Source organism: Sorghum bicolor, chromosome 7, assembly GCF_000003195.3.
Source record: "Sorghum bicolor cultivar BTx623 chromosome 7, Sorghum_bicolor_NCBIv3, whole genome shotgun sequence".
NCBI lineage: Eukaryota > Viridiplantae > Streptophyta > Magnoliopsida > Poales > Poaceae > Sorghum > Sorghum bicolor.
Window position 1 is genome coordinate 23,956,508 of NC_012876.2, and position 26,533 is coordinate 23,983,040.

Here is a 26,533-nt window from a genome sequence, read left to right on the forward strand (position 1 = left end):
AGTGATCATGAGAAGAATGACAAGAAGTCCTACAAGAAGAAAGGTGACAAGAAGAAAAGGTACCACAAGAACAAGAATGGCAAGGCATACATTGTTGGTGATTGGCTCACCGACATTGAAAGCTCAAGGGGTAACTCCTCCGGCAATGAGAGTGATGATGAAAAGGTGGCCACCATTGCTATTGATGCTTCATCTCCACCACCTTCGCCATCATCTTCATCCTCTACGCACCTATGCCTCATGGCTAAAGGTGACTAGAAGGTACAAAGTGAGGATGAGAGTAGTGAGAGTGATAGTGAGTTTGAATCACCTTCTTATGATGAGCTTGTGAACTTGCTAAACAAATACTCAAAAATCATAAGAAAGACTAGAGGTGAAAATGAGAAACTTGAATATGAAAATGAATCTCTTCTTGCAAGGCTCAAGTCTAGTGATGAGCTTAGAGATCAAAATGAAATCATGACCAGAAAACTCAAGGAGCTCAAGCTTTCCTTAAAAGAGCTCAAAGAAAAACATGATAAACTTGAGAGTGTGCATGATGAGCACATTAATAGACATAGAGCGTTGAAGGAAGAGTTTACAACTCTAAAAGTGAACAATTACAATTTTGAGCTAGCTTATGATCTTGCTATAAGTGAAACACACATTGCTACTAACCATGTTGCTAAGCTTGATGTAGCCACTTCTTGTGATGACTTACTTACGCAGGTATTGGCAAATGTGGTAATTGCAAAGGCAAGTGTCGAGGGTGTCAATAGGGGGTACCCCAACAGACATTCCTGATGAAGAGATCCGAAAGCAACCCAAGGGTCAAGCTCGACGATGTAGTGCAAACATAAGTTCGTCGACGCCCTGGCTCAACCCACAGCACGATGTTGACCCTGGCCTCGAACACAGAAATACGGTCAAGCGAATGGCCAAGGGTTCGATAGCCAGCGACCGTCGATTATGGGAACTGGCATCAAGCGAATCGACAGACCTCGAGCGCAAAAACGTTCCTCCACCGCCTGAAGCGGGTACGGAAGTCAGGGCATTTAATGCGACTCACGTGCTCCCACCTAACCCGACAGTCATGGGAAACGTGATAGGGGAACGTTGTTGGTGCCCCATATCTTATAATTATAAACATCATTTTAATAAATAAAATAAATAGATGGTAGGGCTTTGAACTAACCTTTCCACCAGTTTTGTTGCAAATATCAATTTCAGGTATGACACGTGGAAAGGCGCAAAAGACATGAGAAAGCGCACTTCAAGGAAGCGTATTCAGAAAAGGCGCAAATCAAAGATAAATGGAAAAGCCCACCAAAACACCGAACTAGATCCATCCGTAACCACGGGAAGGATCAGGGCCCAGAGACGAACCGACCACGCGAAGGCGGTGGCCAGAGGGGCCCACCAGTGCTGTGGCCACACCCTGGTGCGGGCGCACCCCTTGTGGCGACAACTCGGTCCCACCTTTTTCAGGCGGTTGCATGGCGGCATGCATAAGATGGTTTCACCTCCTACCAAATTTAGATCGCCATGAACCGTCCTTATTGGGCTAGAAATAGATGGCTCCACACCATTCAACATACACACCATCATTTGGAGCAATACACCTCACATTTCTACACTTGTTCTTTAGTTAAGATTCAGTACTAGAGCAAGGCAAAGCTAGAAAGGAGAGCTTGTCTCCTTGGAGGATCTTAGAGCTTCTTGGTATGAATACAATTCAGTTCTCCTCCATGAGCAAGTTCTTATCTTATTTATATGATTATGCAATTGAATTAGAGTATAGTTGTGTTCATATCCTGTTCATAGTATATGAACTAGTTCTTAGTTCTTGTGCTATGTTATTGATGTGTTCATCCATGTTCTTCATTGTTCATCGAATTAGTATGAATAGACAAAGGATTAAGATTGGGGTAACAGTTCGTTGGGCTGTGATGGCCACTCTTAGCCGAGCCTATCAATCTGAAGGGTTGGGATCCCGGGAGGCTAGGAGGCGTTTCCAATTACACAGGCGAGGTGCTCGGGTATGCGGAGATCAGCGGATGCGTGGGTATCTTTCGGGTAGAGGGGTAGGTTGTAGGGTAGTGACAGCCCTGTCATCCTTGGTATTCCCCCACGATCAGGTATTCCAGTAGGAGTTCTGTAAAGTCCCTATCGGTTGGATGTCTAGCTGCGGCGATCTGCCCAGAGCCTCAGACTTAGTTCTAACTCTAGTTATATTGATTAGATTTTCTACTAACAATTCTTTGCATAGTTATATAAGATCAATGCCGGCTCAAGTAGTTGTTCTTTATTTTTTTTATTTCCTTATTTTCTTGAGGTTGCCCCGATGAGTGTGTCCACTATCCATATTTTAAAGAGCCTGCCGTGACCCCTGATTAGACTATGTCTACCTATGCATCTCAATAAGTGATCATGCTACAAACCAAGCTAGATACATTTGTTATGCCCTCCTACAGGATTAAATATGATAACCCTTGAATACTCACGGGTTGAAATGCTACAATGATAGTTCTATTTGCTTGCGGTTTTATTCTTTATATTCATGAACTATTGATTGGCGTACCTAAGTACCGTTACTTAAGATTGTAAACTCTGTGCATTTATGTGGTGCCGTGCTACAGCTTTGCATATCGTAAGTAAGGATGGTTAGGATGGCCAATCCGGCATTCCTAATTATTGTTACCAGACTGCACTACTAAGGCCGGCGCCGTTAAAGGCCTTGGGTTACCTCTCTGACATAACGATAGTTATGGTATACCAACACCCGACATTTCTGGTGCCATTGCTAATGATGGGTTTATAGTCTATCTTTAGTAGTGACGCTAAGAAATGCCAACAAATGTGCACCCATCAAATCCCCACTTTCCCAGCTTTATCCCAAAAACGAAAAAGGTACACACAGGTACAGTGCCGCAGGCGTAATATCCCATCATGAGACCCCTCGAGGCAACAAGGTCAGCGCTCTTGTACGCCAAGAGCCAATAATACACCCGGACCCTCGAGTACGTATGCTCCTTCCTAGGGAAGGACTGGGCGATGGAAGTCAGCGCTCCAACTACTCCCGACACGACGATTACCGAAGCGTACAAGCATGCGAATACATGAACCAATACCACACGATGCATAGGGATAAGCTCAAGAAACGCACGCGCCATCATCACCAAAGTACACCGAAACAAGACAGCTCGAGGCCACGCCAGTACGGAGGCCTCGAGTAGGTCAGCACCAGGCCTCTATCAAAGCCTATGCTAGCGTCTATACTCTGTAAACCTGGGCCTCCCCTTGGACTATAAAAGGGGACGTCGGGCATAGGCTACCAGACAAGCTTCTCCACACACGAAGAACACCATTCATACACTCCCACAACCTGCTAGGACTTAGAACCCTCAGCTGAATCTGCTTGTATTCACCCCTGTACAAGCACTTAGGTTCAAGATAATACATACTCTCCCCCCCCCGCTAGATGTAGGGCCTTCCTTTGCCCGAACTAGGATAAATACTTTTGTCATTCTTGCATAACCATCCGGAAAGGAGAGCACACACACAAATTCACTCGTTGGTGTTATCCCCCGGTGTCAAAACACCGACAGCAAGAATGTGGTAGTGGCAGAGTTATGGGGACACTATCAAAATCAAGGAAGGGAATGAAAATATCAAGTGTGAGAATGTGAAGCACAAGAAAGAGTTGCAAGAGCAAGCAAAGCACAACACCGTAGTGATTCAAACTCTTGATCGTGACAAGGATCTTGCATATGAGAACAAGAAGCTCAAGGAAGAAAACCAATACCTCAAGCTTGTATTGTTATATGACAAGCAAGAAGAAGATGAGTCCTTCATCTTGGAAGAGCTTGATAGCAAGGATGATCCCATCATCAAAAGGCTAACTCAAGAGAACAAGAAGCTAAAGCTAGGAAGGAACATCTCACCAAGGGGTTAGCCAAGTTCACTAGAGGCAAGGACTTACAAAGTGAGCTCTTCATGAACACTATCATGAAGATGGATAAGAGTGGAATTGGCTACAAGGCTCAATAAAGCAAGCTAATCAAATCACAAGCGACTCATGGTCAACCAAGCAAGCCCGAGCCAAAGAGATGCTTTGAGTGTGGACAAGAATGTCAATTTGCTCATGAGTGTGAGGCACCACTACCACATCCTTTGCCCAAGCATGCTAGACCATTTGCTTTCAATGCTCACTACATTGTAAGGCAAGACAAGAATGGCAAAGTCAAGGTTAGTTTCATGGGGCCACCCAACAGGCAAAGGCCAAAGAAGGTTTGGGTGCCAAAGTCACTAGTGGAGATTGTTAAGGGCCATAAGCAAATGTGGGTCCCCAAAACCGAAGCTTGATCTCTTGTGTGTGTATGTGAACTACAAGACCGGTGGATCACATTGTGTAATTGATAGTGGTTGCACTCAACATATGACCAGAGATCCCCGGATGTTCACCTCACTCAATGAAGATGTGGACAATCAAGAGAAGATCACATTTGGGGACAATTCAAAAGACAAAGTCAAGGGTTTAGGAAAGATTGCAATATCAAATGACAACTCCATCACCAATGTGCTCTATGTGTCTTCACTAAGCTTCAACTTGCTTTTGGTTGGACAACTTTCTGATCTTGGCTTCCAATGCCTATTCAACGAGAAAGAAGTGACAGTGACCAAGGAGGATGACAATGAGATGGTATTGAAAGGCTTTCGATACAACAACTTGTATCTTGTTGATTTCTCCTCTGATGAAGTTGACATCAAGACTTGCTTATTCACCAGGACATTACTAGGGTGGTTATGGCATAGAAGGTTAGCACATGTTGGAATGGGCACACTCAAGAAGTTGATGAAGAAAGAGTTGATTAGAGGCTTGAAGGATGTGACATTTGCGAAGGACAAATTGTGTAGTGCATGTCAAGCTGGCAAGCAAGTGGCAAAAACTCATCCAACCAAGGCCTATCTCTCTACTTCTGTTGACACCGTTTTTAGGCACAAGTTAGGATGGTCAGGGAGAACTGATCGGCAGTCAAGAAAATAATGTGTCAATATGTTAAGCCAATTGCCGATGATGCCGATGATAGGATGATAGGTGGAGGATGTTGCTGGCCTGAGGATTGAGATGGTAGTTACTGATCATTGCCGATTGATTGCCGGTGCCGATGATCACTGATACCAATAAAGAAAGGTGTGGAAGTTGCTAAGGAGGCTACAGGGAGTATGCCGGTGCCGATGAAGGAAGGTGTGGAAGTTTCTAAGGAGGCAACAAGGATATGCCGATGAAGCAGAGCCGATGAAAGGTTTCATCGTAATTGAAGGAGACACCAGAATAGATAGGTGGTTGTTTACCATATTTAGTAAAGTATGCCTTATGTTAGAGTCCTTTTGTTTAGAATTTAATCCTAGTCGTATTTGGTTGTGACTCTTTGGATCAGGGTATAAATATAGGCCTAGCAGCAATGTAAGAACAATCAATCAATATCATACACGAAGTTTTACATCTATTCTTACATCTACTTTTCGACGACTTCATCAACTTGCACATTTTCTTTTATCTACGAGTTCTTAGGAATTCATCGAGTAAAACTCGACGAATTCTCGAGTTCCACGTGAGTACCTCTTGGCCATGACATCTGGGTGCATCGTTGTTGTCGGGACCAAAGTATTCAAGTTATCACCTTTGTCGATTGTTAGGTCAAATCTGCTGGCATGCCTCAACGTTTGAATCGGATATTAGCCCTTTGTGCTTGCAGATCTATTTTTGCATCAACACATCTTTTGGCACGCTCGATGGGACAAATCTATCAACAAGATCGACATGCCTACTTCTGAGCTCGACGCAGACAATGTCATTGGCGTGACAGAAGCTGATCTCAGGGAAGAACAGAAGCAGGCTATGGAAAGGGCTATGGAGGAATATAGACAGCTCTGTCTGAAGTCTTTCAGTATGAATAGGAGCGGGGAAGTTATCGAGAAGCAGGATCTGCCGATGCCTCGGCAGGTTACTTTTGATCCCAATCCTGGTAAATTGCAAGACATGGTCAATACTGCTATTAATCATGTTTTGATTAGTCACTCCAATGTGCTGTCCAATACTATTTACAATGCTGTGGTTCGAACTTTTAAAGAAGGACAGACACCACCACTTTATGCTAGTCCAGCCTGCCATCAGCCAGGATTATCATCGGTCGCGGCTCCATTGGCTCCTCTAGCTGTTGCGGGCACAGAAGCTACTTCTCCTCCAAGTATATTAGGATGGACTAATGAGCAATCTACACCGATGAGATCTAATCCAATGACATTAGGGGGATGGGTTCAGCTCAACACAGATCTATCGACATTGGTAATGTCAGGGTCTGTATTTCAGAACTGTCAGGTTCCTCCCAATTGGTGGGGATATGGTATGCCTCCAGAGTTTTTTTGCAAATAGTTCTAGAACCTCTCAGGTAACTGACTTAGCAGGGAAAGCTCCCATGACATCGGAGCCTCCAGTTTCGCCGATGACTCAAATTCCTCAGTATTCTACAACAACCACTGCGAGACTAGTTACGGGGAATTTTCAGGCGCCCACGTTTCAGATGCCTAATGTGCCTAATGCAAATTCAACGGCAAATCCATTGCCGACTCAACACAGGTTTGTGGCTCAGACAGGTTATGCCAACCCAGCAATAGCGACTAATTATCAGCCATCGGTAGGACCTGTGCCGATGAATGCCAATAATGGTTGGACAGAGCAGTTAGTCTTTCCACATGCAACACAACAGAATCATCAGGCTGCAAGATTCCAGCAAGGTCATATGCAGGTCGGTTTTCAAAATCAAGGGCCGGCAAATCAGCACATGAATCTTGCTCAGCAGATCGGTGGTTAGCAAGCTATGGCTAATATGATGTTTCCCGGAGATCATGTACCCCTGAGACACATGGAAGCTTATTAGTAGGTACCAGAAGTTCAACCTGTACATCGGCAGGATGTCAATGCCTATTGGGCCGATAAGATAGTAGAAGTTATGAGGGATCAGTTTGGAATAAAACCCAAAGTTAACACCTATTCTTATCGAACACCATACCCTCCTCCTTATGATTTGATTCCACTCCCAAATAGGTACAAGGTACTAGATTTCACTACGTTCTCTGGGCAAGATGACACATCAACCATGGAACACGTCAATCGGTTCATCATTCAGTGTGGAGAAGCTGCTAACAGAGATGAGTTGAGAGTTCGCTTATTTTCGTCATCTTTATCAGGATCGGTGTTTACCTAGTTTATTTCGTTGCCTCTAAACTCAATAACTACTTGGGCCGATCTAGAGAAGCAGTTTCATAAATATTTCTTTTCTAGAGTTCATGAGAAAAAGCTTACCGATTTAGTAAGACTGGGACAACATAATGATGAATCGGTGGAAAGCTTTGTGTAGAGGCTGCGAGACGTAAAGAACAAATGTTACAGTCTGGTTCTGGATGATCGGCAGTTAGTCGATTTGGCTTTTCAGGGATTGTTGTCACATATTAAGGATAAATATGCTTCTCAAGAGTTCAAAAGCTTGAGTCATTTGGTGCAAAGAATTTCTGATCGAGACATCAAAGCTTTTGAACCAAGAAAGGCTTGGAATAAGAAAGTGTCATTTGTTGATGAGGCAGGGGGTTCTGATTCTGATGAAGAACCAGTCATCAGCTTGGCGGAGTGGGTGAAAAACAAAAAGCCGATGTCTTGTCCTTTTGGCTAGAAAGAACCAGAAAAGTTTGCTTTTGATATCACTAAAGCAGATAGGATATTTGATTTCTTGCTTCAGGAAGGACAGATTAAATTGTCACCTAATCATGTCATCCCATCGGCAGAAGAGCTAAAGAAAATCAAGTATTGCTAATGGCATAATGCAACATCACACAGTACAAATGAATGCAAAGTGTTTCGGCAGCAATTGCAATCGGCTATAGAATCTGGGACAATCAAGTTTGATAATTCCAAAGCACAGAAGCTGATGAAAATTGATCAACATCCTTTCCCTACAAACATGTTGGATGCCAAAGGTAAGACAAAGGTCTTAACATCAGAAATAGCTGAAAAGAACGCATTGGTGGATCCTCAACAACAAGTGACTATTGGTTATGCCAAGGGAAAAGGTTTGATAAAGGAGGGTAGTAGTTCTGACCGACCTCCCCGATCTAGTGTTGTAATTACCCATAGACGGTATCGGGAAACGTGGCAGCAACGTGAAGATTGGTATCATCGTCAGCAAGAAGACCGATGTCAAGAGGAGGAAAGGCGTCGATAGGAGTGGAATCGGCATAGGGATCATTAGGATTTCCCATTCTTTGTTCATTGCTAGGTACAAAATATCAAGTTGCCGACTGTTCAGGATTACCCTGAGTGTAATGGTTATCATCGGCGTGATCGGGCAGATCAGAGGTACCAGAACCATGATCGATGTTTCAATGGACCGATTAGGGGAAGAACGTCAGTTCACGATCGGCTGGGGGCAGGCTCAGTGTGCATGACAGGCTTGGTGAGCGTGTCAGTCCTTTCCCCAGGAATCAAGAAGAACTTGAAGAGATGGCAAATACACGGGTTCTCAATGAATTTATATTCTGCAGAGATTCAAATATTCATCGTGTGAAACCAAAGGAAGTCCGCTATCAGCTAGTGTGGAAGACAAAGCTTCCCCGATGGTGCCCAGAGGGATTAACAAGGACGCAGAGAAGCAGGGTGCAACGGGAGCGTCAAGAGGATTTGTATAGGGAAGAAAATTCTTCTAAGTCTAAATATCGGCAGCAGTTGGACCGCAAAGAGAAAGGACCATCGGCAGATGTCAACATGGTGTTTATGTTGCCGATGGAGTTTCTTGCGCCCTTTACTGATGATGAGGAAATAAATCTCCCTGATTAGATAGCTCAGTTGGCACTTGATCCAATGACAGCTATTTTTGAGAAACCTTTCGATGATGAAAGGCATCATCTTAAAGCTTTATTTGTTAAAAGCAGGGTTATGGGCAGCCGGTTTCCAAAATACTTATTGATGGAGGAGCTGCAATTAACATCATGCCATATGTAATGTATCGGAAGCTTGGTAAAGGAGACCAGGATTTAACTAAGACTGATATGACGTTGAAAGATTTTGAAGGTAATGTGTCTCCAGCTAAGGGAGCTATATGTGTTGAGTTGACCATCGGCAGCAAGACCTTGCCGACAACTTTCTTTGTTATCAATGGAAAAGGTGCATACAATCTGGTGTTGGGGAGAGATTGGATTCATGCTAACTATTGTATTCCTTCTACAATGCACCAATGCCGTGTACAATGGGTAGGTGACAAAATTGAAGTTGTTCCTGGGGATTCTTCCTACATCTTGCATCGGCAGAATCAGATACTTATGAATGGACCAAGTGCATATCAGGAGAAGCTTGTGAGAAAGATTTCCTCAAAGTTGCTGATTATGAGATTCCACCGATCCAAGCAGTCGGTTCTGATGAAGAGTTTTAATGGATAGATTCGCCAATGATGGAAAGTTAGGACAGAGATTTACATCGGCTGATGATTTAATAGAAGTAGACATAGGTAGTGGTGATAGGTCAAGGCCTACTTTTATTAGTGCTAAGTTAGATTCTGAATGTAAGCAGCAGTTAACCGATTTGATAAAGGAATATAAAGATTGCTTTGCTTGGATTATACTGAGATGCCTAGTTTAGACCGATCGATTGTTTAACATCGGTTGCCTATTAAATCTGGATTTTAGCCACATCAGCAGCCAGCACGCCGATATAACCCTAATATTCTTCCCAATATTAAGGCCGAGATAACCAAACTCATTGAAGCTAAGTTTATTCGGCAATGTCGGTATGCTAAATGGATTTCTAATATTGTTTCTATCTATAAAAAGAATGGAAAGCTTCGTATATGCATTGATTTTAGAAATCTTAATAAAGCTACGCCGATGGATGGTTATCCGATGCCAGTTGCCGATTTGTTGGTTGATGCTGCAGCTGGGCATCAGATTATTAGTTTCATGGATGGCAATGCAGGGTACAATCAAATATTCATGGCTGAAGAAGATATTCCCAAGACTGCATTTAGATGTCCTGGCCATGTTGGGTTGTTTGAGTGGATAGTCATGACTTTTGGCTTGAAAAATACTGGTGCTACTTATCAGAGGGCCATGAATTTTATTTTCCATGAGTTCATCAGCAAGTTGGTAGAGATCTATATTGATGATGTGGTGGTGAAATCTGAGGACTTCATAAAACATCTAGCTGAATTGCGAAAAGTATTGGAATGCACGAGGAAGCATGGATTGAAATTGTACCCTAATAAATGTGCATTTGGTGTATCGGTAGGTCAGTTTCTGGGTTTCATGGTGCATCAGAGAGGGATTGAAATTAGCAGGAGATACATTGATGCAATCAACAAAGTAGTTGCTCCTACCGATAAGACTGAGCTTCAATCCTTGATCGGCAAAATTAATTTTATCAAACGATTTATATCCAATTTCTCGGATAAGATCCGAGCTTTCAGCCATTTGCTTAAATTGAAAGCCGATCAAGAATTTGTATGGGAAAAGAGCAAAAACTAGCTTTAGATGAAATTAAGAGTTATTTGGCAAATCCTCTTTCAGATTATATTTATCGACCGATGATATGGTTATCGGTTCAGCTCTTATTCAAGAGTTTGAAGGGAAAGAGCGTGTGATTTATTATTTGAGTAGGAGATTGGTAGATGCTGAGACGAGGTATTCGGCTATCGAGAAATTATGCTTATGTCTATACTTTTCTTGTACTAAACTAAGGCATATTTGCTATCGGCCGAATGTACTGTTATATGCAAATATGACGTAGTTAGAGATATATTTTCCATGCTGATTATGAGTGGTAGAATCGGCAAATGGATATTGGTGTTGTAACACCCTGTATTTTCTACCATGATAAAATTTGCTAAAAATTTATACTTTTTAGAAGCTTACAAAAATTAAAACTTGATTAGTTTATTTCGCCGTGAAACCATTTTTTGAAAGTGTTTTTTTCCAAAAACCTTGAATTAAAATTCACCATATGCATTATGAGTGTTTGTGTGCTTTTTTCTAGAATTTATTTGTGGCGCCAAATTATTTCTTGTATTCCCAAATCCTATTGTTTTCCATAAATTCCCAATCTCATTTTCTTCCTTGAATTCAAATGGAAATCTTTGTTAACCCACTCCATGATTTTCTGGGAAATTTCAAAAGCTGTCACGTGAATATACAAATTTCTTTTGGGGCTAGTTTCTCCTCCTGAATTCACGTACGGCGATGGACTCATTAGCAACACCTGCTTCGTTCAGCACCCTAGCTCGGACTGCTAGCGCACGTGCGTACGCGTGTGTGGAGAAAGAAGTGCAGCAGCTGCCTGTTATGTACTGTAACTCTTCAACGGATGCTGGTAAAAATCTCAATGGCCGGAAAATATCCGAGCACTGCTGGCGCGAGCCCGCGTCAACTTCCAACTGCTTGGATGTTGTCTTCTTCGTGGTGTGTCCTTCCCAGCAATAGAAGCATGCCCCCATGGAGCCTGTCGCCAGCTTACACGCTGTGCTGTTGCCATACGCTATGCTGCTGGCAATCTGCCATGATCCAGTAAAGGCCAGCTTGAGCCAAGCGTGCGCACATGTAGACGTTGACTACCATTGCTGTGCTGCAGATTATGCATGCCCGCAAAAATCTACCGGGCCCGGAAATATCAGCCACTTTTCCACCGCCTTACTCGTATCTATAAAAGCCAGCAAGGCCACCATGGCGAGGCACCTCCGTCAAGCGGGAGGGCAGGAAACTTGAGAACGAGCTCTGCTTCTCTCTGGCTACTTGCTCCAACACTATCGACGAGCAGAGCTTGAGCTCTCTTACCACAGAATCCTTGGTCTTGCCGTACACAAACCCGCCGAAGGCAGGCACCGCCATGCTGAGGACGCCCGACGCACGAAAACGACGCCGGAGCTGCTACTACACAACGCCGCCGCCGTAACCGCGCCTCGGTCTCCTCGCCAAGCATCGCCGGAGCGGCCCTCGCCTTGAACCGCCAATGGCCGCACAGACGAGAACCTCACCTAAGCATGACACCGCTCGGTTCTGCTCTCTGCTCCACCGGCACAGTCGCTCAGTGCCACCCTCGCCTTGGTTGTTGACTTCATGCCAGAGCTGAGCACTACCAGGCATTGCCGCCCAGCTGCCCTGGCCGGCTCGCACCAAATTTGAGCACGGCAGCAGCCTAGGAACCATGGCCGCCTGCGAACTGACCGTGATCAAAGCTATCGCCGTCGAACGCCATGATTAGGCTGGCCCTGTACTGGAGCTAGGGACCGAGCCATGCACCAAGGCTGATCTCGTGCCGCTGCCACGTCTCCCTACCTCGTCTCTCTGTGCCGCTCGAGTGTTGCAGTCAGCCCGCACCAGAGCCCATCGCTGCCGGTGCCGAAGCTGCTGCCACCGTGCTGTCCCTCTGCTCTGCTCTGTACTGTCTTCCCTATCTCTCCCCTCTCTCCGTCTTTCTTCTGTCTTTCTCTTGAACGGATGGACGCAGGAGGAAACGTGAACGGAATAGCATCGGGAGCCTGGGTACTTTCACGTCACTCCAACCATGGGGCAGTCCCATGAATCCACTATGTCATATTTTTCTCTCCATGAACGTGGTGCACATAAATCAAAGGGTGGAAGCAAGCAGTTCACGGAACAGTGCCATGCAAAGGCCACGTTCCATAGAGAGGTGCATGCCAGCAATTATGCTGAGTAGAAAATAGTAAGTACACCTAGGAGATAGGCATGAGAAACTGAGCAAGCCCATTTCCCCTTCCAGGTAAAATCCCAGAAATTTCCTAAAATACTAGAGCAGTTCCAAAGCCTACACAGAACCTTTCACACGCCTTCTCCACAATTTAAAATTCTAGAAATAATTCCTAATATCCTTGTCGTACCCCTTTCTTTATTAAAGCTATAATGATCCATATGCCCATCATCCCACCTCCGAACCCCTTGATTTCTTCTACTTAAAAATACTCTAAAATGAAACCCTGCACATCCATATCCTTTTTCATAATTTCTGGTGCCCATTTAAATTCTAGTTATGCTTGTCTTACGTTTTCTTTTATTAGCGCTCACCCATAGTTGCACTCAACTACTAACACATCTTAGCACCATATATTCGTGTACGTGTGTACACTAGAACACGCATTTAAATACCCAAATATTCACGATACCCTTGCGTCCATGCACACGTAGTACGTATATACGCACACCTGTATATATATGACCAACCTCACCTTAATTAAACCCTAACATATACATACGTATATATGCCACTAAACTAGCTATCGCTACAAACCTTGCATTTCGGTGCCGCCTGTCCCAATCTATATGTATATGTATATATGCACGTACCTAACTATCCAAGCCGCTCTCATGTGTACTAGCGCGTATATGTGGAACTCACCTAGATAACAATCCGTCACCAATAGGGTCAACCCGTCTGGTACCGTTTTCTCTTCCTTGGTCGATTATGCCTGTTTGTTCCACCCGTTGGGTGTTTTCTTTGTTTGTCAATGCTAGACAGCGTAGGATAGAAGAAGCAGAGAGAACGGGATGGAACCCAGAAGCAGAATTACACAAAGACGAAGAAACAAGAAGCACAGGAATCAGAATCTCAAAATAAAAATATAATCGCCAGCGAGCGGAGGCAAGTCCTAACACCCACCTACCTCTTTTTCCCTCCATATAACGTGCCACATCCATTTTTACAGCACCACCATATTTTACCATTTCCACTACAACACCTACCACCTTTCATTAATTTATATTGACTACATCATTCTTTTATATGAGTATGAGTGATATGGGATATTGTGTCACGAAATGAGCTTCGCGATATTATATGAATACTTGTGATATGTTGCAAGCTTTTATAATATATAATACGAGTACGTGTAATATATGATACAAATCTCTATGACATTCCATAAGCCTTTAAAATATGGATGAGCCTGAGAACATGAACCGTGTTAATCAGATATAATCTAGTGAACTAAAACTTGTCTTTGACGGGAGCGAGTGGGGGGTATTTCACGTGGTGCGGACTACCTTGGCAGGTTCGCCTAGTGAGGGTTCCTGTGGGATATACTCGCTTCGGTCATATAAGGACCGGTTCATTTGCCATCTCACCTAGCCAGAATTTCGTACAGCCACATGTCTGTATGGGCAGACTTGGTCTCACACCCTGTTAGGTAGCAATACAACTACTACTAGGAGGCCGGAGTGGCAACGGACTATCAGGAGAGGACACGGTTGCTGGGTGATCTTCCGTGGTCTGGTCGGCATGGTTGCTATGTGATCTTCCATGTAAAATTACTGTTGTGCCCCATGTGAGCATTGTTTATTGAATTCGGATGTTGCGTGATCATCCCTTAAAATTGGATGCTGTGTGACCATCCAATCGTCGTGTATTTCCGACCCCTGAATAGGCCGTGGTAGTATTGTATGGATATCTAAGGTCATTCCATCCGGGTACGAGATCTCGGTAAGCCTGTTGCACCACTGGCCCTCGTGTCGGCTTTGCTTACCATGTGGGGAAAAGTGTACAATCTCTGCAGAGTGTATTGAATCTATTCGAATAGCCAAGTCCTTGGAATGGGCAATTGCTGGGATGAGGTCTCAAATGATTAGATGCTTTTATGAATAATGAAACTGTGATACTCTGGTAAGTTGTAATCAATTAATCTATAAGTTACAATTTATACACTCCGGGAACTGGTGAGAAGGGGTAATACTCTCCCAGGGCCCACACACATATTATATTTATATGTAACTCCATTTGTGACAAAAACACTTTCACCATCATCTAACACCTCCACATATAACCTCCGCCATCCACCTCACTTTATCTTAAAGTTAGGGCTTGCTGAGTACTTTGTGTACTCAATCTCCTCCATTCCATGATTTTAGGAGAAAAGCTGTCGGAGCACATATGAGGATGGAGCTATCAAAGCTACGCCAGGATGGGACAACACGAGTACACTTGAGGATGAAAATGTACAATTATGCAAAGGAGCTACTCGAGGACCACTACGATAAAGATATAGGAATGAGTTTAGGGATAAGGATTTTCGTCCGCACTCCAAGTTGCCTGTAGGAATGGAACCACGACATAGTAGGATCGCTGTGTTAGAACTCTGATGTATATCACAAGGCCAATGGCCCAAGCTATGTAGATACAAACTTTGTAACATATTTTCCCTGTTATTAATAAAAGTATGGTTTTTGATATCAATCTTGTTCAATCTGTGCATATCAGCTACTGATCCAGGGACTGATACGTGATGCACAGTGGACCCTAAAATAAGGGCCCGACAGGTGTTGTCAGAGTTTGACCTACGATATGAATTTGCTAAGGCAGTCAAGGGGTAGACTATGTCCGATTTTGTTACTCAGCATTGCGGTTTGGTGAGTTCTTTGGAAATTGCCCCTTGGGTGCTTTTAATTGATGGGTCCACGTGTGATCAAGGGGCAGGTATCGGTTTAGTATTGATTTCTCCTCGAGGAAAGAAGTATGAATTTTCTTTGCCGGTTGTTGCCACATCGACAAATAATTAGGTTGAGTAGCAAGCTTTGGTCAAAGGATTAGAGTTGTTATGGAGAGTTTGTGCCGATGCAGTTGAAATCTTCGGTGATTTTATGCTTGTTATAAATCAGTTGGCTGGGGTTTATGAATGCCGAAGTGAGATTCTGATATCTTATTATGAAAGATTCTTACAGTTATCAAATGAATTCAAAGATTACTATCCAGAGCATATTCCCCGATTACATAATGAAGAAGCTAATCGGTTGGCTCAACACGCCTCGGGATATCAACCAATCTTGGGGGTTTTGTTATCGGCAATCAGTGCCGATGATTGGAGAAAGGAGATTGTTGATTACCTAAGAGATCCCTCCAAGAAAGTTGAAAGGCGCATTAGATTTCAAGCTACCAAGTATGTGCTCCTTGATGATGAATTGTATTATCGTACTGTGGATGGAATTCTGCTTAGATGTCTTGGTGATGATGAATCCAAAACTTTAATGAGTGAAATCCATGGAGTTGTGTGGAGCGCATCAGTCAACTTTTAAAATGAAGTTGATCATTAGAAGGAATGAATATTATTGGCCGACTATTCTTGAGGATTGTTTCAAATATTTCAAAGGATGTCAAGGATTTCAGAAGTTTGGTAATATTCAAAGGGCACCCGCATCGGCTATGAATCCTATTATTAAACCTTCGCCATTTTGGGGTTGGGCTATTGATCTCATCGGTCAAATTTATCTGCCATCGAGTAAAGGGCATAAGTTTATCCTTGTTGCCACTGATTATTTCACTAAGTGGGTTGAGGCTATTCCTTTGAAGAAAGTAACATTGACCATTATGATTAATCTTGTAAAGGAGCATATTGTTTACCAATTTGGCATTCCTCGAACGATAACTACCGATCAGGGTACTATGTTTACATCGGGGGAGTTTGATGAATTTGCAATCGGTATGGGGATTAAAGTGCTGAATTGTTCTCCTTACTATGCTCAATCTAATGGATAGGCTGAAGCTTCTAATAAATGGATTATTAAGCTTATCAAGTGAAAGATTGAAGAAAACCCTAAACGGTGGCATACCGTGCTGAATGAAGCCTTGTGGTCGTACCGGATGCCGTGTCATGGTGCAACCAAAGTGTTGCCTTATCAATTGGTATATGGGCATGATGCGGTACTACGTTGGGAGGTTAAGACTGGTTCTAGGTGAATATTGTCTCAAGATCAATTAACTGCTGATGACTATACCACTCTGATGAAAGATGAGTTGGAAGATTTAGCAGGGCATCGGTTGAGAGCTTTGATTAGCATAGAAGAAACTAAAAAGAGAGTGACTAAGTGGTATGATAAAAGGGTGAAAGCTAAAGAGTTTGACGATGGAGATTTAGTTTGAAAATTAATTCTACCGATTGGGACTAAGAGTTCAAAATTTGGAAAATGGTCTCCTAATTTGGAGGGTCCTTATCGGATAAGTCGATCGGCTCCTGGCAATGTATATATTCTAGAGACTCTCGAAGGAGTTGAATTTCCCAGAGCATTGAATGGAAAATATTTAAAAGATACTACCCTAGTATCTGTGTCAATGCATAAAATGTTTAAGTGCCGATAACAATCCTATCGGCTGGACAAAATATCAGTGTATCTGGGTTAATGCATAAGGAGTTTAAGTGCCGATAACAATCCTACCGGCTGGATCAAATGATAGTGTTTTTCAAAAGAACAAACAAAACATGCTGCTGATGAAGAGGTTTATATGTTTAACAGAGCTTGGATGGCCGATATCGCACATAGGCGAATCTGATTAGCGTCTTCTATTTCTTTGGTGTCTTCATCGGCCGAACCTGCTACTGGCTTCAATTTCTTCTTCATTTGCAGCACCTTGCAAGCTTGGGCATCCCTCTCTTGCTGAATATTTCTAAGCAGGGCAGTTGACTTTCTTCCTGTTGGGCCTGGGTCAAAGCTTCCTCCACTTGTTTAAGTTCAGCGAGCAAAGCCTCTCTCTTTGCCGATAGATCGGAGATTTTCTGTTTTAGCTCAACGCTTGAGGATTGCAAAGTGCCGATGCTCTTATGCTTCTCATCGGCAACGTGCTTTACTTGTAGCATTTTCTTTTTGAGCTGGGTGTAAGCGGCTCTATCAGCAAGGCACTGAACGGCCTTTTGGTATTGAAGCTGGCGGCTCCCCAGATGGGCGGCTTGAAAAAGCATCTCCTCAGCATCGACAGGAATCTGACTGCGGAGAGTCTTGAATATAGCCTTGGCCGGACCGGAATCATCCACTAGCTGGGCTGTGTCTTGTTGTAATAAGTCTAGTAGATTTTCTAGCTTGGATTTGATCTCCGCAGATGCTATTCCAAGCGCCAATGAAGAACTTGCTTCTTCACCTTTGTCATCAGAAATGTCGATGGCAAAAGAGAACAAGTTGTCAGGAGAATCTTGTTCCTAGAAACAAAGGGGAGGATGAGTTAGTCAGAAGTAAGTATGAATGATACAAAATACAGCAGATTGGGTGTAGCTTACTTGTTTCAGAGCAATTTCTTGCCTCTGGCTTGGAGATGTGATTTGTACCGTGCTCTGATCGGCTAGAGTTGCCGATGGAATACCTTCAACTGAAAATACTAAGAGTGACGACATATTTATGTAAAGGTCCATCGGTAATAATTGTGTGATTGGTATTTTAACTTGAGGGGGAATAATGATTGTCTGGTCAGGAGTAACGGCTGATGATGTGCTTTGATCACACCACAAGAAATCTGGGCTTCTATGACGACTGCCAAATGACAGAGCACATATCTATCACAAACAGTTGTTGTTTGTGATGATTGTCCACTGATTGACTGCTGTTTATGACCAAACTGTGTCTTTGTCATTAACATCTTATAGTATACTTTCTATGGGATTTGTGATGATAAATCGATGACAGTAGTTGCTCATCATAAAGTATAGAACTATTATAATTTTTAAACCCATAAGCTTGTATGTTAGGTGACCATAAACATTTGTGAAAAATGAAAGGAAAAAAGAACTAAGAAGACAACTCGTCTATGTTTTACCATAGCGTGCTGCAGCTTGGGTTTTGATATCACACCATGGCCCAACTTAGACAAACAGGCATTGTAGGACAGGGACAAGGTCATGCGGCCAACACACAACGTTTGTATTTGTCCCACCTCATGAAGCTAAAGCAAGCGCACATACATCAAGCTTTATATAAAGGAAGGCCACTCCGAGAAGGCCGGCTGCTTCTAATCCATCTCCTCACATATCTAGGTTAGTAGTAACAAAAAAAATAAAATTTAGCAAACTAAATTTATTGAAGTTAGCTAAATAATGAAACGATAATGAATATTTATAATTTAATTTAATTAGTGTAAATGTAATTTAAATATATTTCATAATTTGATATTCATATTCATACATTGCTTTGCGTATATTGGTCGGACATTTCTGATTAAACATGTTCAAATTATTTTATATTTGATTAAACATATTCAAATTATTATTTATGAACATTTGACATATTAATAATGCAATATATAATAGAAATCAAATTAATCAATAATCGGCAAATCACTGTGAGAATTAAAAGAAAAAATCTTAAACACCAGGCTGCATTGGGTCTGAAAAATGAATACCAGATCCGACCCAAATTAGACCCAATATCATGCTTAGCCGTTCGATTGAAATGGATGGTCAAGATGCACCCTATCTCATATATAACCTCACGAAACCCTAATGTCTCTAGTTCTCCACCACCCCCTTGAGTCCCGTGCCTTTTGGCGCTTGCAAATGCTAGCCACAATCCCTCCGCAGAGCCACCGGCCTACCTACACAGGAACATCAGACCGAGGACGTGTGAGGAGGCGACCCAGATCTGACGCACGGCTGAGGCGGCGGCCCCGATCCGATGAAGTGCGACGGAGTGCGAGGCCCAACAAATCCAAGCTTGTGGCGCTAGCGGTTCCCTCGGCTCCTTCGTCCACAAGCTCGACGTGACTCCGGTGCTGCAGGTGATGGTGGTGGCAGGGCTGATGCACTAGCTTCGTGGTGGATCCGGTTTGTGGGCAACCGTGAGCTCCGCATCTCTTCTCCCCTTCTTCTTCTCACCCTGGCTCAGTCACTCTCCTATGTTTGGTACGATAGCTGAGGTGGCGGATCTCCTTTGGACTTGGAGGCGTGGGTCCCCCGGGATGGAGGGTTGTCGACGGATCGCCACCACCACATGCATCAAGCACATCAGGTATACGACATCTGCTCCCTCTGTTAATGCCCTCCTATACCTGTTGCCTCAGCATTAAATTTGGGACAAATCTTTTGATGGGCTCCAGTGCTACGATATATCCCAAATTGTAGCAGTCTTTGTGTGTGAGAATGTGATGAGCCTACTGTGTTTGTGCTGCTAGTGCTCAATAGCTTATGAATTGATCTAGTAGTACTTCTCTTGATCCAAGTGACATGCTTGATCTATGTGATTGAAACTGTAACTAGTCAGTGTACTACACCTAATTTTTTGTAGCCGTATAAAATTGTGTTGGACTTGCATCTTCATATTTTGGAATATAAGTAGCAACAACAATGGTCACAATATGCTATTGCATACTGTGCCTTTATGCTAGTCCAGATATATTTGTTACTGCTATGATCCATTTAATATTAAAATGTGAGTACATAATAAGCGAGTTCTGATATATGTGAGTTTAGTGAACTGGTGTATAGTAAACAGCTATGAAATATTAAAAGCATTTGTTACTGCTACGAAATATTAAATGTTAGTTTATGTAAAAGCAGTTCACTAGTGAACTAGAGTTCAGATATAGCAATAATATAGCAGTTCACTATTGTGGTAGAACCTTCTAAGTAGTTGGGCCCTCCGACACCTGTCATTGTCCCAAGGACCTCTGACGGTGATGCCGGGGATCCTTCTACTCTAGAAGCCCGATGAGCATCTCGGGACGCCCATTCCACTGCTACCTGTGGCATAATAACCGAGCTCGTCCTGACCACTAGTGATGGTCAATTAACGAGAATTTCTTCTTCTTGCCCTTTCAGGATAGCAAGTGGCCACCTTAACACCAGGATCATTCATTGCAAAGACATTGCAGTATCACACGCAGGGTGTAACCAAAATACCATTTCAGAGTAAAACAGCGGAAGCATTATGTAACTTAATTTACAAACATAGTTCTTTAAAATAAGACTTAGATAAAGTGTTATTACAAGCCAGGTCCAGCGGAGCAACTTTAACCATAGTACAAAGATTACAAACTTACGGACCCTGCCCACGGGTCACGCTCACTCTTCTTCGTCGTCAACCTCGACGACGGTCACACAATAGGGTCTGAAACAAGTTGGCTCCTGAGCTTCACCTGCAACAGGGGTTATAAAACCCTGAGTATGGGAGTACTCAATAAGACTTACCCAGTAGAAAAAGAGGAGAACTTAGGAATTCAGGCTTAGGGTAGACAAGGGGTGGCTGAGCAAGGAGCCAAATTGTTTTGCTAAAAAGCTTACTAATAGTGTATCCTTACTTTTAAGTTTTAACCACGAATTGCTCACCTCAAGAGGCCGAGGAATTTGAGGACAGTCTATCTAGTCGCTTATCACAGACAAGTTCTGTAAATTCCTAGTCCTTAATAAAAGTATTTTCCATCCGACGGCCATAGCTTCATGTCACTCTGAGTCCGGGAATTGGGATCAGAACCTCATGAGACATCTCACCCATTCTCATTTTACAGTTTAGTTGCATATTTAACTACGATGAGGGTCAGTGGATTGAGTCTTCCAATCGGGGAGCAACGACGATTCGAACCGCTTACCAATCCAGCTGGAGTTCCTAACCACTCGACATATGTAGAACCGAATCTTGCATATGTCAACCCAAATCTAGCTTTCCCAAGATCTGACCGGGTTCACGGCACCCGAGAGCACAGTACTCCACCGTCCAGCCCATTTGCTAGGAGGGTACACGCTACTCTCGCCATCGCTCCACGCCCAGTGCGCGAGTAGCCACTCTCGTCGAGGAATCACAAGACCGGGCTTACCGAGGGCAAGTGTCTAGTACTATAAATTCTTAACCCAGCAGGCCATCAACGGACCGGTCCTTAATCGACACAGTTGGAGACACTACTTTAAGACTCCATTCTTAAAGCAAGTCCACCGACCGGTCTCAAGTTCAAACATCATTGACCATAAAAGTATTCCACAACAACCCTTCAAACTTTCTTATTTGAAAACCTATCTAGTAAGCAGGGCTAAGCATCACTACGTAGTTTTAAAATAAAACAGGTGCCAAGGACAAGATAACAAATATCAAGGTAGTAAATGCCACAAGTAGGTTAAACCCAATTCTTGACTATGTAATGCAGCATTTTTAATTCATAAGTGATAAAAGATTTAAAATATTAAAGGAGGGGTTGAATGCTTCCAGGCTTGCCTTGGTTGCAGAGCTGAGTGGGTTCCTCAGAGGCTTCCCAAGTCTCGGATCCTACTTCCTCGAATGGAACACCAACCTCGAGGTTTGGTTCAACGGTCGCTCCTTCGGTCACGTGCACTATACGCAAAATGATGTATTCTCATGATATGCTTATGACAAACATATAAGAAGGACCGAGTTGAGTACAACTTTCCTTCTCGGTGCAAGGACAGGCTAAACAGTAATTAATGTTGTTTATCACATTAGTGTTTTTACCCAAGAGGTTGCATCAGTAAATTAATATTTTTCTTAATTCATAATTATTCTTAATTACTTAATTATTGATCCCTTTTATATTAATTAATCTTTAATTAAGCATTACTGACAGTAATTAAGTATTAACATCAAACAATAATTAAATGCCGAAGGTCGTTAAGGATAATGACCTCAGATCATCACACAATACCAAAAGCACTCAAATCCTACTTTGAGAAATTAAGCTAATTATTACTTAAATATTTTAGGATTATTACTAAATTACTAATTAAGGGTATATTAATATTTTATTCAAGCATTATCCAAATGCCACCAAATTTTGTGTGAAGCTAAGGAATAATATTCAGAGACATCCCACAAATTTTGGTGATTTTTAGACATATCAATAAATTACTAAAATTCATGGAAGTTTTATTTACTAAATAAAGGATACAATTTTTATATATATGGAAACTACCAAAAAAATGTAACCTAATATTTTTCCTATGTTCTACTCATTTAACAGAGCCTATACAAAAATTTCCACTATTTTTGGATCTGCATAGAATTTTCTATACAAATTCAAACATCAGCCACTTTTAATATAAAAGGAAAAGGAAAAAGCACACAATTGTTGTGGTCGGCCCGCTCACGCTCGGCCCAGGCCGGCCCACACGCGCGTGCTACTCCACTCCTCTCTCTGCGGGTCGCTGACGGGCGTGCCCTGTCCGTCAGCTCCATCTTCCACTCGTCCGGCGGCTCGGCCGCGTCTCCGACCGCCGCTAGCGGGGGTCTTAGCCCACGCTGAGGTGCGCAGCAGCTTCGCCTCAACCCCGCGACTCCATTGCTATCACCCGAGCACGTTCTACTCGCTTCTCTCTATCTCGACCACGCGAATGGCGGATGGCCGCGATGGTCGCCCTTAGACCGGTCGCTAGGGCTCGGTAGAGCACGAACGAACGTGGCAGGGGGTTTCAGGGAGGAGTAAGGAGCATGGTGCTCACATCACCACGGCGGGAGAAGCGGCGGAGGGCTCTGGCGACGGTGGCAGTGTCGTCGGGCGGGCGCTCTAGCCTCGGTGGGGTCGTTCCGGTGAACCTGCCCGCGTCCAGAGAGAAAGAGCCAGTGCATGAGCTTCTGGGGGATGAGAGGAACTTGAAACAACCGCTAACAAGGCGTGTTACCTACTAGAACGGCATGGTCACGGGAAAGGCTTCACGGCGGTGGTCCCGACCGGAGTTGCGGAAGAAGAGGAGTTTCCGGCGATTGGGTGGGTTAGAGAATGTTTCGGGGAGCGCACTGGGTCGGCAAGAGTGTGGCGAAGGTGGTGGGGAGCTCAATTTGGTTGGAGAGGGAGCGAGCGAGGTGTATTGGACGGTGGAGCTTCACTAGGTGGTTTCGGTCGTCGAGGTGGGAGAGTTCGAGGTCGGCTGCGCGGACGCTCAAGAGGACGAGGCGCAGGGGTCACAGGCGTCCACGTCGCGCAGTAACGCAGCTGGCAAGGAGCGGCGTGGCGGCGAGAACGCGCGTGCGGCGCTGCACGGCCTGCGGCCGCGCGGGACAGGGGCTCGGGATCCATATCGGAACACTGTAGCAAGCTCTATCCCTCCCTTTGTTGTCTTTTGGAAATTACTCCACAAAGTTAAACTGAAGTCAAAATTCTGCTAAAACAAAAGTTGTGCAGTATAAAATTTCCTACAACATTCCTTTAAGTCTCAAATTCAAATTCTGAAAGGAACCAAGTGAATTTAACCAAAACAGTTTGAAATTCAAATTCCCATTTGGGGAAAAATTCTAATTTTGAATTTGACCAGAACAGAAATTCCAAAATTACTTTTGATTTTCCATAATAACTTGAAAATTTCCAAAATAAAAGTTGTTCAATTTGTTGAGCTCTACAACTTTCATGTTGGTCACTTTTTAAGATTCCAAACAGATTTTGAATTAGGGATTCAAATTGGAAAAGGGGACAATTTCTAGAAATCTGTATTTTCAAAATTACTTTGAATTTTGTATTGAAACTACAAAAACTCAAAACACCAAAGTTGTACATCTTGACAAGATCTACAACTTTGCTTTTGGACTCATCCTCAAATTTTGCTTAGTTTTTAAAATGTACAAAAGGGGGCAAAAGCTAGGGTTTTAAAAATCAGGGTTTCCCCTCCCCATTTTCTCGGACTCCCCCAACACAAGGGATTTCACAACCACGCTAGCATCATTGCACAATATAAGCACACTTTAGTTCCCTAAGCACAAGCAACCAAAGTAAACTTGTTTTATGTTGATGCACCATGTTGTGCTTAACCAGTATGCTATGCAATGCTTATGATGACATGATCAAGTTTTAGTAACCGTAACATCAGGGATGTTACAGCCCTTCCCCCTTAAAGAAATCTCGTCCTCGAGATTTAAAGCCTTAGGGCAAGTAATGGAAAAGGAAATTTGTCATGCTAATTTATCATTAGCTTTTTCATAAGACAAGCGGTTGGGTAAGATCGTTTCATTATAAACATATATGTACATTAAGTACATGGCTTCGGCTACCCTTTGTCCACTCTAGAGTACAGTTTTTTTTACTAGGTGTTTTGTTGAAGAGAAGTGTAAAATTCAGGAAAGTTCTCCATTAGATAGTCTTTAGATTCACATGTGGCTTCTTACTCAGAGTGTTGACTCCATTGCACCTTGTACCATTTGGTAGTTGTTCTTTGGGTAACTCTATCTTTTTGGTCTAATACTCGGATGGGATATTCTGCATAAGTCAGATCTAGTTCAAGTTCCACATCTTCAAAATCTTGGACCGGGTCTGGTACTCGAAGACACTTCTTCAGTTGGGATACATGAAACACATTGTGTACCCCAGATAATCATTCGGTCAATTTAAGGCGGTAAGCTACCTGTCCACACTGGTCAATGATTGGAAATGGGCCAATGTAACGAGGTGCTAACTTGCCTTTAACCCCGAAACGATTCACTCCTTTCATTGGGGATACCTTTAGATACACATGGTCACCCTTAGTAAATCTTAAGGGTCAACGTCTTCTATCAGTATAGCTCTTTTGTCTGGATTGAGCAACCTTTAAGTTAATTTGAATTTGTCTAACTTTGTCTTCAGTTTCCTTCACCAAGTTAACCCCAAAGAACCATCTTTCGCCAGGTTCAGACCAGTGCAATGGAGTTCGACATCGACGGCCATATAGTGCCACGAATGGAGCCATTTTAATGCTTTCTTGGTAGCTATTGTTATATGAGAAATCTGCTAGAGACAGGCAGTCATCCCACTTGTTTGGAAAATTTAGGGCACATGATCTCAATAGATCTTCCAATGTTTGATTTACCCTTTCAGTTTGCCCACCTGTTTGAGGGTGATAGGCTGTACTGTATAAAAGTTTGGTGCCCAAAGATTTATGTAAGCATTTCCAAAACTGGGAGACAAATTGAGTGCCTCTATCAGACACTATTGTCTTCGGCACCCCATGCAGACTCAATATACGATCAAAATAGATCTTAGCATAAGTAGCAGCGGTGTAGGTTGCTTTTATTGGCAGAAAATGTGCAGACTTGGTGAGACGATAAATGATAACCCAAATGGAATCAAAACCTCTTGTTGTCTTGGGCAATCCCACTATGAAATCCATGCTAATATCATCCCATTTCCATGCTGGAATAGGCAAGGGTTGCAACTCTCTAGCAGATTTGAGATGAACGGCTTTGACCTTTTGGCATGTGTCACATTGGGCTACATAGCGGGCTATTTCTACCTTGATCTTCATCCACCAAAATCTTTGCTTTAGGTCCTGATACATCTTATTGCTTCCTAGTTGAATAGAATACCTTGTGGTATGAGCTTCATCTAGGATTTGCTGACGTAGCTCAGGTACCTTTGGAACTACTATCTAGTTTTTGAACCAGATTAATCCTGCATCATCCACCTTAGAGTCTGTGGGTGCTCTATTAGAAATTTTCTCTTTGAGGTATTTCATGCCCTTATCTTCTATTTGTGCCGCAATGATTTGAGCTTTGAGATTGAAATCAATCTCTAGCTTGGCAAGGTTTCCTTGGGAAGTCATCTCTATTCCCAAGTCCTCTAGCTCTTGGCATAGAGTTATATCGCTAGGCATCACTGTCAAGCAATTACAGTGAGCCTTACGACTGAGGGCATCAGCTACTACATTCGGCTTGCCCGGGTGATAATGCACCTCAAGATCGTAGTCTTTGATAAATTATAGCCAGCTTCGCTGGCGCATATTAAGTTCGTCCTGAGTAAAAATATACTTCAATCTCTTATGATCTGTGTATAGATGACAAGTGTTCCCCAACAGGT

General features: G+C 43.1%; 1 long non-coding RNA gene across 1 annotated transcript in view; it reads left to right on the forward strand.

Moving 5' to 3' along the window:
- The window catches only part of LOC110437178, a 31,691-nt gene continuing 24,346 nt past the window's right edge, over positions 19,189-26,533 (forward strand). The window contains exons 1-2 of the long non-coding RNA XR_002455375.1: positions 19,189-19,601; positions 19,689-19,785. This is a non-coding gene — a long non-coding RNA (uncharacterized LOC110437178). The remainder of the gene's footprint in view (positions 19,602-19,688; positions 19,786-26,533) is intronic.